The 17,314-nt window shown below is 43.6% G+C and overlaps 1 pseudogene; it reads left to right on the forward strand.

Annotated features, from left to right (window-relative positions):
• The first annotated feature begins 2,978 nt into the window (after positions 1-2,978).
• Positions 2,979-17,314, forward strand: part of LOC141182693 (uncharacterized) — a 163,152-nt pseudogene continuing 148,816 nt past the window's right edge.

Genomic DNA, 17,314 nt, shown 5'->3' on the forward strand with positions numbered 1-17,314 from the left:
GCCCCATACTATTGAGCACTTGGGGGAGGAGGGGCACTGAGCCGGACTCTGTCAAACCTTCTTAGATGCCATGTTTCCTTTGGACAACAAGTGGTTAAACTGCCAGGGTTTTTGTTGTAGCCGCTCCTGTGCCATCCCTGCAGTGAACATCTATGTTCTGGTGCGCAAAAGTGTGAATTTTTTTTAAAACAAATGTTTAACGTGTTAAAAAATAACAAAATGTGTCTTTATGCTTTTTTTTTTTTTTTTTTTTTCCAAATATCTTTTTAGTCAAGATTTTCAAACATTACAATACAGAAAAGATACAACTGAGTAAAACGTTTGACATTCCATGTCAGCATTACATCATATACATTATAACTTGTATAAGGAAAGGAAAAGAAGAGAAAAAAAGGAGGGGAGAGAGGAGGTAAATGTATTTAGTGGGGAAGTGGTGGAAAGGGTAGAAAAGAGAATATCTCCCACTGCAAACATTTGTACACACTGTTAATATACTTAAACCTTCAACTGGAATATGGGACCTGAAGAATCCCCAGCGTAGCCCACAGATCCTCCAAACAATACCACTCAGTACAGGGCCACCAACAGGGCATTACTGCCCTTACTGGCGTATGGGGCCCGGTGCTCACCGGGCCCCTGGGAACTGAACTTGTGTCCTCACTTGGACACAGGTTCACTTTAAAGCTATTGCCGTGCGGGAGTCTTCCCGCATGTCAATAGTTAACGGCCACCAGCCAATCATAGGCCTCAGGCTGACGTCACGCGCACGTCGCTGGTGTATGACGTCAGTTCCGGCCTGTGACATGGCAATACTCGTTTTACAATATTACAGTAAGTCCCCCCCCCCCCCCCCCCCCATGGAGACCTTTCTTTCTTTCTTTTTTTTATTTTATCCCCCCCCCCTCTTTCCTTTCCTTTTCTTCCTTACTTTACTCCTTTTCTTTCCTTCCCCCTACTCCCTTTCCTTCTCTTCCCCTTTTCTTCTTTCCTTCTTCCCTCTCCACTCCGCCATGCAGTTTTTTACTCTACAGTAGTATATATAGGTGTTACTCTAATTAATCCTTTCCAACCATGGCTGCCATAATTTATGGAAGTATTCCTGCCTATTCTTCTTGGTGTAAATACTTTTTTCAAGTTGAATTATATAGTTCGTTTGGGCAATGAATTCACGTCTGGACGGGGGCTCTTCTCTAATCCAATATTTTGCAATCAATTTTCTGGCAATAAACAATAATCTCGCAATTGCTATTTTGGTTATGTTGTCTGTTTTTATTTCTAAACAAAATAGATTAGGGACAAACTTTTAATACCCTTTCTTCATTTTAATGGAATAATTAAATAAAAGTGAAAATTTATAACCTTATAGTGAGGGATATTATATGGGGTTTTCCCCATTTGGTTAATAATCGAGTGTACATCACTCCGGGCTATTGATAGTCCTATTTTGATTTTGGTAATTTTATTAATAGTTATTTTTATTTCTCAGTATAGTAGTGATAGGGAGGACCCAGGGTCAGCCCGCCAGAGCGTTACAAGAGGGAAGTAGAGAGGGGGAAGACATCACTACATGGGGGAAACCCCAAACCCTTAACAATTAACCACTTAACTGTTTATGCTCTGCAGTAAGTTGCCCTGCTAATAGTATTTGCACCACTGACCACGCTGTGGACTTCTCTTTTTTTCTGGTGAGTTGGACCTCAGAATATTAAGCTAAATTAAAAACTAAGGGAAAAGAAGAGACTCTTCCCGCACCTGGGTCAACCCGTTCACCAACAGGGTGCATGTAACTTCATAGCCTTAATCATTTATGTAGCATTAATGACTCTAAGAGCTTTATATACTATGTCTATAAATGCTACTGTGAATTATTTAGCAGCAATGTTCCTATGATAGAAAAGACAAAGAAAAAATATATAGCATCAACATTGAGACTGTTTTTCAAAGAGAACAATAAACAATATTGGTCCCTCTCATTAAAGCCAAGAAAAATAATGGAAGGGTATGTGCACACGATGCAGAAATGAAGCAGAAAATTTCTGCATCATTTCTGCATCTCCCTGGCAGAAAAAACGCATGCAGATTGTGCATGCGTTTTTCCTGCAGAATACATGCGGATCCACATGCAGATTCACATGCGTTTCCGCATGCAGATTGACAAGCGCTTTCCAGGCGATGTTAGCATCACCTGGAAAGTGCTTGACAACTAGGTCACACTATATAAATCCATGCAAACAGCATGGATTTATATAGTGTGACCCGAGAGAGTGTATATACTTACCTCCGATGGCCCGCGCTGTCCTGCTCACTCCGTTCTCCCTCGCCGGCAACTTTGAATTGAAAGACCTGCCGACGTCAGCGTCACGTGACCCGTCACATGACTCTGACGTCACCGCAGGTCCTACAACTCACTGCAAGTGCCGGGAAGCAAGCAGGAGCGGTGCGCGGGCCGACAGATGGTAAGAATACATTTCTTTTTTATTTTATTCTTTTTTTTACAGCTTTTTAATGGTACCTGGGTGTGGATGAGACTCTCCTCTCCTCCACACTCGGGTACCATCCGCACATTAGAACGCGCCAATAACGCAAGTACAAATGCTGTCTTGCGGAATTGGCGCGTTCTAATGCAAGTCAATGGCGGCGAAATCGCCGCGTTTCCGCAAAATTAATTGACATGCTGCGGATTTTTGACCGCAGCGTTAACGCTGCGGAAAAATCCGCATCATGGGCACAGCACATGCGGATTTCCATTGAGGAACATTGCTTCCCTTCTACCATGCGTTTTTCATGCGTTTCCGCGGCGTTTACGCAACTGCAAAAACGCCGCGGAAACGCATGAAATACGCATCGTGTGAACTCAGCCTAAATCTCTACATGAAGAATTAAGATGATGTAAACAAGCAATTCACTTCCTGACATGTAAACCAGTCGGAGACATAACTTTTTCAACATTTACGAATCTTTTGAATAGGCAGAAAAGAATGGCTGACTTGTGGAAAGTGATTACCATTCAAGTAGGTGATCTGCTCCGGTGTCTATGCTGTCCTTGGGCCTTTGGTGTTGAGTAGTGTCTGGCTTCTTCTCATTCACTTCTTTCCTAACCTCCATGTCTCGATGATTTGGAGAGTGAAGTGTCCATGTCCCTTTCAGCCTCTTGAGGCGACTTAAAAGTAATAACCTTTCCTGGAAAATTCTTAGTACAGCAGGATACTGGAGTGTGAACCTCCACTTTTACTGGAATAAAGTTAAACAGATTTTTTTTAAAGGACCTCTTGTGTTTGGTGACATCTTCCGAATAAAAAAGGGCTGGATGATTTCCTCACTACGCATAACATTGTGGGTTATAGTTAAATTAGTGACAAAATGTACAATTGGGGGAGGAAGGTTGAACTTGATGGACCTAGGTCTTTATTCAACCTATGTAACTATGTAATCTTCAAATAGTAAGAGCCGCATTACTTTCATTATCGAAAGGCGATAGTCATGCAAGGTGTGAGAAAGACTTGGTGCAACACAAAGGGAAGAGGAAAAGGGAGCCCAGACTCTATGGAAAGGGGGAAGTGGAGCCCTCCTAGGCTGATCTAGTCTCCACTAACGTCCCTACATTTTCTCTTCACCAATTGCCGCACGCAAACCTCACCCTGTCTTTCCCTGGTGTTTGGCCCTGGCTAGGGAAGGGAGCGGGATGAGCTCTAGTCAATCCCCACTGACTACTATTAATAACAAGGGGTAACAAACAAGGGAAGATAGCTTAGCTTTTAGTCAACTTCAGAGAGATGAATACCCGTCCTCATAGCTCCAGAGAGGATGAAGTAATGCACTTTGCTCCGAGCCTTCACAAAGGGTAATGTGAGTGTCGCCGGCACCTCCCTCTAGCAGACAGCAGGTATTTATACACCCAGGCCAGGGTGTTAATTAGCCAGAGGAAGATAGCCGCTGGGTCCTAGAGAGACAGCCTCTAAGAAGGTGTCTGTAATGCCAAACGTAGAGATCTCCTGCAACCAGCTGTAGGGCGACTGTCTGTCACTTCTGACACACCCGTGACAGTGATACCTTTTTCTGTAAGCTCTCATAATGTCTGCTTTGTCGTAATCTAAGAATTTCATTGTTGGTGAGAACGTATATCCAGTCCCACTCTCTGTGCTCTTTCAACTCTGCCGCTATGGCTGAGACCCAGTGATTGAGGCATATCTCTCTCACAGAGTCGCTGTAATTCTGAGGCAGGAACCGACTCCATTAGCCTTATTAGTCTCAAGTTACTGTGTCTGTATCTATTCTCTAGATCTTCCACCTTTTGGACTCTCTGTCACTTGTGATTAATTCGGACGAATGCAATCCAGTAAAACATTGGATTGCATTAGGTCCAGTGTTAATTTTTGAGTGTGTGCCCACATGCGTTTTTTTTTTCCAGCTCCGATCGGATTGCGATTGGACTATAAAAAAAAAAATGCAATATGGTGCCATTGCATGCTGAATTCGGATCACACGCACCCATACAAGTCTATGGCTGCATGTGAAACATCGCACTGCACTCTGATATCACCCTAATGCATTGCGATTCCCGCCGGCACCAGCAAAAGATGAGATGGAGAAATTAATTTCTCCATCTTCTCCGCAACTGTGCTACAATCCTCTCATGTGAGAGGATCGGAGCACTGACACTCGGCTGTCGCTCACAGCAGAGCAGGAGCCGAGTGTCATTCGCATGTCGCTCTCGCATCGGATGCCACACGCTAATGGGACTCCGGCCTTTCACGGAGGCGGCTGGATTCTGTAGACATTTCTTTAACGTAACATAGTACATCGTAACATAGGTTAAATAAAGACCTAGGTCCATCAAGTTCAACCTTCTTTCCCCAATTGTACCCCCTACAGTAACACTACACTAACTTACTAACTAACTGGGACTAGGCCTCACAAATGTATTATTATTACCATTTTTATTATTGCTTCTCTTTTACAATTAAAAATAAACCAGTTTATAATTTTTTAATTCGTTTTATATTTTATGTTACTCTAGTGATTTAATAAAAGTATTAATAAAATCCCTATGTAAGTTTTCATTTAACTATTTGCATCTTTCAATTGCAGGACCCGTTGTTCAAGCTCTGCGATTCTATCTTTGTGGCCACCTAGTTCTCACTGTAAGTGGTTGAGGGAGGTTTGGATGGTTGCTCCAGAATCTTTTGAATATCAGGAGCAATTCTGCTTTCAACAGCCAGTTATTTATAGTCCAGCAAATTGGAGGGTACCTTTGTTAATGATGCATCCTCAGTATATTCACTGTTAGACGGAGGTAAAGCTGTTTGCGTTGCTGAGACGCATTCTGGGGTCAGCGCCATATTGTCCCGCCATCCGTTCGTCAAAGCAGATACTGGTTCATGGAAGAGTAGGGCAGGTTTGTCAAGGTTTTTACCCATTGGTAGGCTTGTCTAGGCCATTTATCGGTGCTTATGTCTGGTTTTATTTAAGTCGGGTGCACGAGCTTTTCACTTGCATCCTACTTGACTAGTGCCGTATACTGAAATCCAACTTATGCTTTTTGCATGTTTTTTTCTTTTTACAAAAATTGTTGGTGCTAATTTTCTTTTGAAACATTTTAATATCTGCTTTTTTCTGGTGTTTTTCTTGTAATATAGGAAAGCCTAAGGCCAGAAACAAACCCCATAAAACACTGTACATGGAGATTTTGGTATCTAATAATTTCTGTGCACTGTGTTTGTACAAACAAAAAAGCTTTTAGAAATGCCTCAGTGAAGATCTTCTATAGAAGAGAATTTTCCTCATTTACCGGTCAAAGATAGATATGGACAGAGACAAGATGGCGGAGAGGATATTACACCTCACCCTAGAGATCCTCTTCCGGCTTACTGGAGAGGTGAGAGATTCTGATGACGTCACATTACATCATTCTTATCTATGGGAATAACAGATGGACAGAACTGGAGAGGTGAGGACTCTGGAAATGTCTGTAGTGAGATTTATTAATGTGTCTTTCCATAACCAGGATTACACAGTAGTGAAGAAGACCTCTAGTGAGCGCTGTCAGGACCCTGTGTCTGAGGGATCGGGAAGACCCCTGAGCCCAATCACAGGGCCTCCACCTCAACCCCTGATACATGAGGACATCAATGACCAGAAGATCCTAGAACTCACCTACAAGATGATTGAGCTGCTGACTGGAGAGGTGACACTGCTGGGAATGCTGGGACATTATACAGTAATGCTATGAAGGGATTGGGGGGATGATTGTATCATTGTATCTGTCAGATTGCTATAAGGTGTCAGGATGTCGCCGTCTATTTCTCCATGGAGGAGTGGGAGTATTTAGAAGGACACAAAGATCTGTACAAGGACATCATGATGGAGGTTCCCCAGCCCCTCACATCACCAGGTAATAGACAGGACTAAATACACACGGCCTATAATTATCTGTATGTAAAGAATGAATTCAGTCCCTGTATGTGTTTCCTCCAGATCTATCCAGTAAGAGGACAACACCAGAGAGATGTCCCCGTCCTCTTCTTCCACAGGACTGTAAACAAGAAGTTCCCAATGTTCCTCAGGATCATCAGGTAGATGAAGAGAAGGTGTCATGAGATCTCCCTTATGATGTGTAGATAGCTGTGAAGGTCTTGTGCTCAGTCTTGTTTTATCCACCAGTATTATATGCTTTATACTTGTGTAATGAGAACGGTGGAGATGGCAGGATTAGAGCTGATCATAGATGTGACTTCTTCTGTCTGTGACTTTTACAATATTTGTCTCAGGGTGAAGATCTGACCCATATTAATACTACAGAGACATATGTGAGGGGTGATGAGCGGTGTAAAGAGGAGATTCCTACATATGACCACCCAGGTGAGTAGTAACCACTAAATGCTGAGAAGTCACAGATTCTTCTCAGTCACCGGCTGTGGCTGCTTTATCGGTGGTGTAGTCCGGCCGTATCACAATCGTGTGATCACCATTTTGCTTCTAGATCACAACATTCTCCTGCTGACCGTTACCTGTCCAGATCTGTAAACTATAAAGCCAAATGACAGTGTGCGTAGAATGTGCTGACAAGTTGGAAAATCACTTGAAGAAAAATATTATGATGGGCCTTTATTGAATGCTTTATTGAATAAGAAATATACCCCTCTTGTAAACAGAGCATAAGCCCAGAGCATGGGCCAACATTTCCACCGTTTTACCGGTCTTTTTCAAGGCAAATCCATCACTAAACAAAACAAACCAAAATTAATACAGGTATAACAGATATGGCAGGTTCTGCCTATTATAGGCTACAGAATATTATAGTGACAATTCCTAGAACCCCACCAAAAAAATAAATATAGAGGTAGAGGAGTGGTGTCAGAAGGATAAGCCAGGTGGACAATAGATCCTAGATAAGGTCCAACAGGGACGCGTGATATAGACAGAAACTATTAGAGTTATATATTGAGTTAATATTACCTAATATGAGGGTCTTTCTCAAACATCGCTAGAAGAAGAGAAATATACAAAGTTAGCCGTGCTGTACAAATATACATGAGGTCCTAAAAATTGACTGTACAGGAATAATATGTACAGAAATCATGGGGAACAAAAACCATATTACATTTATTCTATGCAACTATGTAACATACCTGGCGGCGTCCTTGCATGGTGGTCCATCTCCCACTGTGCAAGAGAGCGCACTTGATCTCCTGTCCAGAGTGTCTCTCTGGCTTCCCTCCATGCTGTCTGTTTGTGTCTGTCTCTGCTGCTTAAGGGCGGCGCCCGATCACTTCCTGCTTTTTGTACCTGCTGTGGGTCACACCCCTTGTGCGTCCTCAGCCTATTGCTGTCTGACACTTGGTATATAGCTCAGCAGCTCCCTTCTATCCCTGCCTGAGCATAGTGTTTCATTCAGTGTGTGCTTGCACTCTGAAGGTGCCAGGTCCCGTTCTGTGTTCTCTTGTCTGCCTATCCTGGAGGCTGTATTTCCAGGCCTGTCTGAACACGCTCCTAGCCTGTTCCTCCTGCCTTCTAGGGGCCGATTACCTAGACCTGTTCCTGTATCTTGTCTGACCTGTCTGAACACGCTCCTAGCCTGTTCCTCCTGCCTTCTAGGGGCCGATTACCTAGACCTGTTCCTGTATCTTGTCTTACCTGTCTGAACACGCTCCTTGCCTGTTCCTCCTGCCTTCTAGGGGCCGGTTCCCTTGACCCGCTCCTGTATCTTGTCTGTCCTGTCTGAACACGCTCCTTGCCTGTTCATCCTGCCTCTCTGGGGGCCGTATTCCCAGACCCGCTCCTGTATCCCGCTGCAGTGTCGGTCTCCTCCGTACACTCAGTTCCAGTCTGAACTCTCTCCTATCCTTTACCTGTTTTTCCTCTATGTCCGTTCCCTTCCTTTTTCTGCAGAGTCTGAACTCGTACCTAACTCCTGCTTGTTGTCTCTGTTCTCCCGTTTGTGAGTTTGTGGTCCACTCGCTACTTCACTGCAAGTACCCTGTGGGTGTCTGGCTCTGCCTTTCCCTTCCTGTCTGTTCCGTGTGAACAGAGCCCTGTCCCCCCTACTCAGCCTAGCCTGCTCTGACTCCTCTGGCCGCTGCTCCGGCAGTCCTGTCCTGCCCTGCTTCTGCCCGCTGCTCCGGCAGTCCTGTCCTGCCCTGCTTCTGCCCGCTGCTCCGGCAGTCCTGTCCTGCCCTGCTTCTGCCCGCTGCTCCGGCAGTCCTGTCCTGCCCTGCTTCTGCCCGCTGCTCCGGCAGTCCTGTCCTGCCCTGCTTCTGCCCGCTGCTCCGGCAGTCCTGTCCTGCCCTGCTTCTGCCCGCTGCTCCGGCAGTCCTGTCCTGCCCTGCTTCTGCCCGCTGCTCCGGCAGTCCTGTCCTGCCCTGCTTCTGCCCGCTGCTCCGGCAGTCCTGTCCTGCCCAGCTTGTGCTCGCTGCTCCGGCAGTCCTGTCCTGCCCTGCTTGTGCTCGCTGCTCCTGCAGCCCCGTCCTGCTCTGTTCTTGCCCACCGCTTCGGGCGTTCCCTCTCTGCTGTGGTTGTCTACCGCATCTGCGGTTCTGTGACCCAGTCTGTACTGGGTCTTAACCTTTCTGTGCTCCAGCCCGTCCTTTCGGCCAGTACCTCCCTGCCTGCATACTCGCCTGTATCCACCCATCTGCATACCAGCCGTGTTTGCTTATATCCACCAGTCTGTGCCAGCCTAACCTGCCTGTTCCTGAGTCCCAGTGTGTACTGGGTCCTATCCCGCCTGTGTTCCTACCTGCTAGTGCCTCCCTGTCTGCACTCTAGCTGCGCTTGCCTTTACCCGCCTGCCTGCATACCAGTCGTGCCTGCCTATACCCTCCAGTCTGTGTGCCAGCCTACCAGCCTGTTCCTGTATTCCCCTGTGTGGGTCAACAGCCGTGTCCGGGGTCTGTCCTGGAGTAGCACCTGGTCCCTCTGCTCGGTTCCTCCTTGGTGCACTGGCGTCGTATGCCGTCGTGCGACCCTGGTCGGATCGGGTGAATACTTAGTCACGCCCCTCCAGGCATTCACTCTCCGGCACGGTCCAGTGGAATCACTACTATCACACGCACACGCCGCTCAGCCCGGGCGTGTGCATAACAAACTACATGACATGAAGACAACAAAACAACGAAAAAGCAAACAAAAAAAATAAAGTAATAATTAGTGTTGAGCGAGTATGTTCTGTTCCGAGTATGCTCGGGCCATGCTCCAAGTAATTACAGCTGCTCGGTGATATGGTTGAATCGCTCCCGTGTGCATGATTTGCGACTGTTTGACAGTTTTAATACGTGGGAGGAATGTCTATTTCTTACACATTCTTCACATGTAATAAAGCTGTCAAACAGTCGCAAATCATGCACACGGGAGTGATTCAAACATATCACCGAGCAGCTATAAATACTCGGAGCTCGGCCTGAGCATACTCGGCGAAGGGGTTAATAGAACATACTCGCTCAATACTAGTAATAATGGATTCATATAGGGGTAAGAACAATAGGAACACTAAAAGCAAGAATTTGAGGGATAAGGACTAGAGCCAAACATATGTGCACATATACACTGTGTGCAGAATTATTAGGCAAGTTTTATTTTAGAGGATTATTTTTATTATTGATCAACAACTATGTTCTCAATCAACCCAAAAGACTCATAAATATCCAAGCTTAATATTTTTGGAAGTTGGAGTGTTTTTTTTTTAGATTTGGCTATCTTAGGAGGATATCTGTTTGTGCAGGTAACTATTACTGTGCAGAATTATTAGGCAACTTAATAAAAACCAAATATAATCCCATCTCACTTGTTTATTTTCACCAGGTAAACCAATATCAGTGCACAAAATTTAGAAATAAACATTTCTGACATGCGAAAACAAAAAAAATTAGTGATCAGTATAGCCACCTTTCTTTATGATGACACTCAACAGCCTTCCATCCATAGATTCTGTCAGTTGCTTGATCTGTTTTCGATCCACATTGCGTGCAGCAGCCACCACAGCCTCCCAGACACTGTTCCGAGAGGTGTACTGTTTTCCCTCCCTGTAGATCTCACAGTTTATGATGGACCACAGGTTCTCTATGGAGTTCAGATCAGGTGAACAAGGGGGCTGTGTCATTATTTTTTTCTTCTTTTAGACCTTTACTGGCCAGCCACGCTGAGGAGTAGTTGGATGCATGTGATGGAGCATTGTCCTGCATGAAAATTATCTTTTTCTTGAACGATACCGACTTCTTTCTTTACCACTGCTTGAAGAATTTGTCTTCCAGAAACTGGCAGTAGGTCTGGGAGTTGGGCTTCACTCCATCCTCAACCCGAAAAGGTCCCACAAGTTCATCTTTGATGATATCAGCCCATACCAGTACCCCACCTCCACCTTGCTGGCGTCTGAGTCGGAGTGGAGCTCTCTACCCTTTACTGATCCAGCCTCTGGCCCATCAAGAGTCACTCTCATTTCATCAGTCCATAAAACCTTTGAAAAATCAGTCTTAAGATATTTCTTAGCCCATTCTTGATGTTTTATCTTATGTTTCTTGTTCAAAGGTGGTCGTTTTTCAGCCTTCCTTACCTTGGCCATGTCCCTGAATATCGCACACCTTGTGCTTTTTGATACTCCAGTAACGTTGCAGCTCTGAAATATGGCAAAACTGGTGGTGATTGGCATCTTGGCAGCTTCATTCTTGATTTTCCTCAATTCATGGGCAGTTATTTTGCGCCTTTTTTGGCCAACACGCTTCTTGCGACCCTGTTGGCTATTTGCCATGAAACGCTTGATTGTTCGGTGATCACGCTTCAAAAGTTTGGAAATTTCAAGACTGCCGCATCCCTCTGCAAGACATCTCACAATTTTGGACTTTTCAGAGCCCGTCAAATCTCTCTTCTGACCCATTTTGCCAAAGGAAAGGAAGTTGCCTAATAATTAAGCACACCTTATATAGGGTATTGATGTCATTAGTCAACACCCCTCCATATTACAGAGATGCACATCACCAGATTTACTTAATTGGTAGTTGGCTCTCAAGCCTATGCAGCTTGGAGTAGGACAACATGTATAAAAAGTATCATGTGATCAAAATACGCATTTGCTTAATAATTCTTCACGCGGTGTATATGTATCTAGGGAGGGTTTAGTTAATAGGTGAGACGGATATGTTCTGGAAGGGGGAGGGGGAAAGAAGACATTGAAATGGTACAAACCTAGGTATGGTAATGTCCGAAGTATAAGGAAGTTTTATGCTTGTTAGCAAAAATGTACTGTCCAACCGTGGTACGGTGGAGGCTGTTGGAAAAGACATAAACGTAGCTGAGATGTAATCAGTAGTATAAAGGAAAAGTGGACACCAGGAGTAATACTGACCATATGGAGCGTTGTCCAGGGGAGTTGGTGTGGAGCGCTGTGTGCACTTGCAGTGGTGCTCTGGTGCCATTGGTGTCAGTGGGAACGTGTATATACGCGCTTAGCTCGGTACTTCCGGTGTCAAGGCACCGGAAGTGACCCAGGATTGAGAGCCAGAACGAGGCTTCAGACGCAGTGTGTACCGAGCTAAGCGCGCATATACACGCTCCCACTGACACCAACGGCACCACAGCAAACGCACACAGCGCTCCACACTAACTCCCCTGGACAACGCTCCATATCGTCAGTATTATTATACAATATGGTTTTTGTTTTGTTTTTGTTCCCCATGATTTCTGTGCATATCATTCATGTATAGTCAGTTTTTAGGACCTCATGTATATTTGTATAGCACGGCTAATTTTGTATATATCTCTTATTCTAGCGATGTTTCAGAAAGACCCTGATAGGGTTGAAACGTAACCCAGCATATGGCTTTGTTCTGTCACAATAAATCTATTACTAAGGATATCTCCATGAGTGCGGCTGATTATCTCTTATTTGGTGACTGAAGCAGGTGCAGATCCCAGAGGAGATGGGACACAACATTTACAGAAGCCCTAATATAATAAAATGTCAGAAAATCAGCAGTAGAAATCCCCATATAATGACTCCATTTTGGAAATTATAACCCTCATTGAATCAATCTTTAGAAGTTGTTACTATTTTGACTCCACAGGCATTTTCCGGAAATTAGCACTCACTGGATGTTTGAGAGTGAAAATTGCAAATATACCATTTTATTACCCAACACATAGTGCCCAGATTGTGCTGCAGGAGACACACACCGTAGATTAAGTGGGTTCTTCTCACTATAGTAATGCCAAATACATGGATGGTAAATGTGGTTTGGACGCACTGCAAGGCTCAGAAGTGAGGGGGAGATTTGACTTTGGGAGAGCGGATATTGCTGGATTGGTTTATGGAAGCCATGTTGCTTTTCAAGAGCCTTTGAGCCACTAGTGATGTGGAAACCCCCGTTTTTTTCCATTAACAGATGATGGATTTGAGTGGTATTATTTTCGCCTACATAACATTTTTTGGTGGCTTTTTATTGCATATTTGGGAGGCAGACTGAACAAAAAGTTGCACACCGTGCTCTACTGGTTCATCCTATGAGGTTTTCTTGGTGAATAATTCAATATGTTTTCATAACTTACCATTTTACAGTTTAAGTAGAAATGTTAAAAAATATAAAATTCAAAGATATTTTATTCTAAAATAATAATTGGTTTTATTCTTGGCAGATGACTGTACCAGAAGATCAGAGGGACAGCTGACATCTTCAATTTTTAAATCGGATAATCTTGAGATCCCACAACAGACAACTGAAGTGAATGCCATTACTCCAGATATACCATCATCCCTTCACAGCAAAGATCTGTCATCTGATCCTCTGAAACACGTCATGTCTTCTGATTCATTACCGAATACTAAGGAAAATCAAAGTCACAAAATAAGCATTAAAAAACAAACTGCTCCTAATTCAAAGAAGCCATTTTCAAGTTCAGAATATGGAAATGGTTTTCCCCTCGAAAAGTCTTCTCTTAAACATCAAAAAATTCAAACAGCAGAGAACAGATTTTCTTGTCACAAGTATGGGAAATGTTTTAACCAGAAATCAGATTTGGTTAATCACCAGAGAACTCACACAGGGGAGAAGCCTTTTTCCTGTTCAGAATGTGGGAAATGTTTTAACCTGAAATCAGATTTGGTTAGGCACCAAAGAATTCACACAGGGGAGAAGCCTTTTTCATGTTCAGAATGTGGGAAATGTTTTAACCGGAAAGCGCATCATGAAATGCACCAGAGAACCCACACAGGGGAGAAGCCTTTTTCCTGTTCAGAATGTGGGAAATGTTTTAATCGGAAATGCAGTCTTTTTATACACCAGGGAACTCACACAGGAGAGAAGTCCTTTTCATGTTCAGAATGTGGGAAATGTTTCACACTGAAAGGGAATTTTGTTATACACCAAAGAACTCACACAGGAGAGAAGCCTTTTTCATGTTCAGAATGTGGGAAATGTTTTAACCTGAAATCAGATTTAGTTAGGCACCAAAGAATTCACACAGGGGAGAAGCCTTTTTCATGTTCAGAATGTGGGAAATGTTTTAACCGGAAAGCGCATCTTGAAATGCACCAGAGAACCCACACAGGGGAGAAGCCTTTTTCTTGTTCAGAATGTGGGAAATGTTGTAACCTGAAATCAGATTTGGTTAAGCACCAGAGAATTCACACAGGGGAGAAACCTTTTTCCTGTTCAGAATGTGGGAAATGTTTTAACCGGAAATGCAGTCTTTTTATACACCAGGGAACTCACACAGGAGAGAAGCCCTTTTCATGTTCAGAATGTGGGAAATGTTTTAACCGGAAAGCGCATCTTGGAAGACACCAGAGAACCCACATAGGAGAGAAGCCTTTTTCATGTTCAGAATGTGGGAAATGTTTTAACCGCAAAGGACATCTTGGAAGACACCAGAGAACCCACACAGGAGAGAAGCCTTTTTCATGTTCAGAATGTGGGAAATGTTTTAACCGGAAAGCGCATCTTGAAAGACACCAGAGAACCCACACAGGAGAGAAGCCTTTTTCATGTTCAGAATGTGGGAAATGTTTTAGCTGTCAATCAGCTTTTGTTAAGCACCAGAGAACCCACACAGGGGTTGTCCACTAGTAGGGCAACCCCTTCTCATTCCTCATGTTTGGTCTTGTTAAAATATAAACACTTAAACAAACCTCCCATGACGGCACAATTCCAGCGGTGTCAGGATTCTCATTCCCGGGGCTCATGTGAAGTTGTTACATCACGTGGGCCCTGTGCCCAATCAGCCCTGGCTTCACTGTCCCCGCCTTCAGACGTATTGAACATCAACAGGAAGCCAGGGCTGCAGCTTCTCTCTGACTTCGTCTCATTGTTCGATTTGTCCGAAAGTGAGAACAGTGATGCCAGCGCTGATTGGATGCAGGGCTCACATGACATAACAACCTTACATGAGCCCCCGGAACGCAAGTGCTGACACCGCTGGAACATCGCCGGCATGGGAGGTTAATATCTCACACACAGAGAAGCCATTATCATACCTAGATTGTAAAAAATTAATTACTGGAAAATCATATTTTGTTAACCATCAAAAATAACCCAGACGTGGAGAAACTATATATTTTATTTACGAATTGTAGAAAAACACATAAGACCGTCATATAATTAAATGAGAAAGGAAAATTACTTTAGAACTTACCGTATTTCTTGGACTATAAGACACTTTTTTCTTCAATCAGATCATTTTTATTAAGAAAATGACACAATAACGTTTTACAAAGAAAGATCAGTAGAACAAAGAGAGATTCAATGTTACATGGTATCATTATATATTATTGTTATACATAAAATACAATAAAATTGTCATCTGCTTCCAAGGATACGATTTTTTTCATTCAAACAAACTAATACCCCCCCCCAATAACACTCCAGAGAAATCTATATTCATATGATTATTACTTTTTTATGATATGTATACATTAGAATATCTGCCATTCAGTTAGAATAATTCGTTTGCATGTGTACTGAACATACTTATATCTTTTAACCTGGAATGATCATACCACAAGTGTTCATGAAACCAGAAATTGCCATATGTTATTTCTCAGGAGTACTCCAGATGGCAGGTCTGGAATATTCAACCAGGGTCCGCAGATGTTGTCAAATTTCTTGGTTGCTTTTCTCTTTATATACCTTTATTTCTAACCAAATAATATTGTTTAGCTTATTTATTAACTTATAAATTGTCGGTGGTTGAGCGTCTAGCCAATGTTGTGCAATAAGTTTGCGTGCTTGATACAATGTTCGCAAAAGACCTATAGCCATCGGGGATTCAAAATCGACAGATTCTCTCCAATATACCAATATGCATATTTTGGGCTCTGCTTGGATTTGCACACCAAATACCCTTTATTAAAGATAGTGTTTTTCCAGTAGGAGCCCAATCTACAGAACTCCCAGAACGTGTAACAAATGCGCATCTCCTGTTGCACATCTTAGACAATCTGCATTTGGACATGGTCCAATTCTAAATAGAAGGCTCGATGTTCTATACAGTGGGTAAGGAAAGACCCCTTTACATTTTTCACTCTGTTTCATTGCAGCCATTTGGCAAATTCTAAAAAGTTCATTTTTTTTCTCATTAAAGTACACTCTGCACCCCATCTTGACTGAAAAAAAAACAGAAATGTAGACATTTTTTAAAATGTATTAAAAAAGAAAAACTGAAATATCACATGGTCATAAGTATTCAGACCCTTTGCGCAGTATTGAGTAGAAGCCCCCCTTTGAGCTAGTACAGCCATGAGTCTTCTTGGGAATGATGCAACAAGTTTTTCACACATGGATTTGGGGATCCTCTGCCATTCTTCCTTGCAGATCCTCTCCAGTTCCGTCAGGTTGGATGGTGAATGTTGGTGGACAGCCATTTTCAGGTCTCTCCAGAGATGCTCAATTGGGTCTAGGTCATGGCTCTGGCTGGGCCAGTCAAGAATGGTCACAGATTTGTTCTGAAGCCACTCCTTTGTTATTTTAGCTGTGTGCTTCGGGTCATTGTCTTGTTGGAAGGTGAATCTTCGGCCAAGTCTGAGGTCCAGAGCACTCTGGAAGAGGTTTTCATCCAGGATATCTCTGTACTTGGCCGCATTCGTGTTTCTTTTAATTGCAACCAGTCGTCCTGTCCCTGCAGTTGAAAAAACACCCCCATAGCATGATGCTGCCACCACCATGTTTCACTGTTGGGATTGTATTGGGCTGGTGATGAGCAGTGCCTGGTTTTATCCACACATACCGCTTAGGATTATCATCAAAAAGTTCTATCTTCGTCTCATCACACCAGAGAATCTTATTTCTCATAGTCTGGGAGTCCTTCATGTGTTTTTGAGCAAACTCTATGCGGGCTTTCATATGTCTTGCACTGAGGAGAGGCTTCCATCGGGCCACTCTGCCATAAAGGCCCGACTGGTGGAGGGCTGCAGTGATAGTTGACTTTGTGGAACTTTCTCCCATCTCCCTACTGCATCTCTGGAGCTCAGCCACAGTGGGGGTTCTTCTTTACCTTTCTCAATAAGGCTCTTCTCCCACGATTGCTCAGTTTGGCTGGACGGCCAGGTCTAGGAAGGCTTCTGGTGGTCCCAAACTTCTTCGATTTAAGGATTATGGAGGCCACTGTGCTCTTAGGAACCTTGAGTAATGCAGAAATTCTTTTGTAACCTTGGCCAGATCTGTGCCTTGCCACAATTCTGTCTCTGAGCTCCTTGGGCAGTTCCTTTGAGCTCATGATTTTCATATGGTCTGACATGCACTGTGAGCTGTGGGGTCTTATATAGACAGGTGTGTGCCTTTCCAAATCAAGTCCTATCAGTTTAATTAAACACAGCTGGACTCCAATGAAGGAGTAG

The sequence above is a fragment of the Phyllobates terribilis genome, unplaced genomic scaffold (genome assembly GCF_046119375.1).
Source record: "Phyllobates terribilis strain yellow unplaced genomic scaffold, ASM4611937v1 Scaffold_35__1_contigs__length_13245226, whole genome shotgun sequence".
In the NCBI taxonomy this organism is placed as follows: Eukaryota; Metazoa; Chordata; class Amphibia; order Anura; family Dendrobatidae; genus Phyllobates; species Phyllobates terribilis.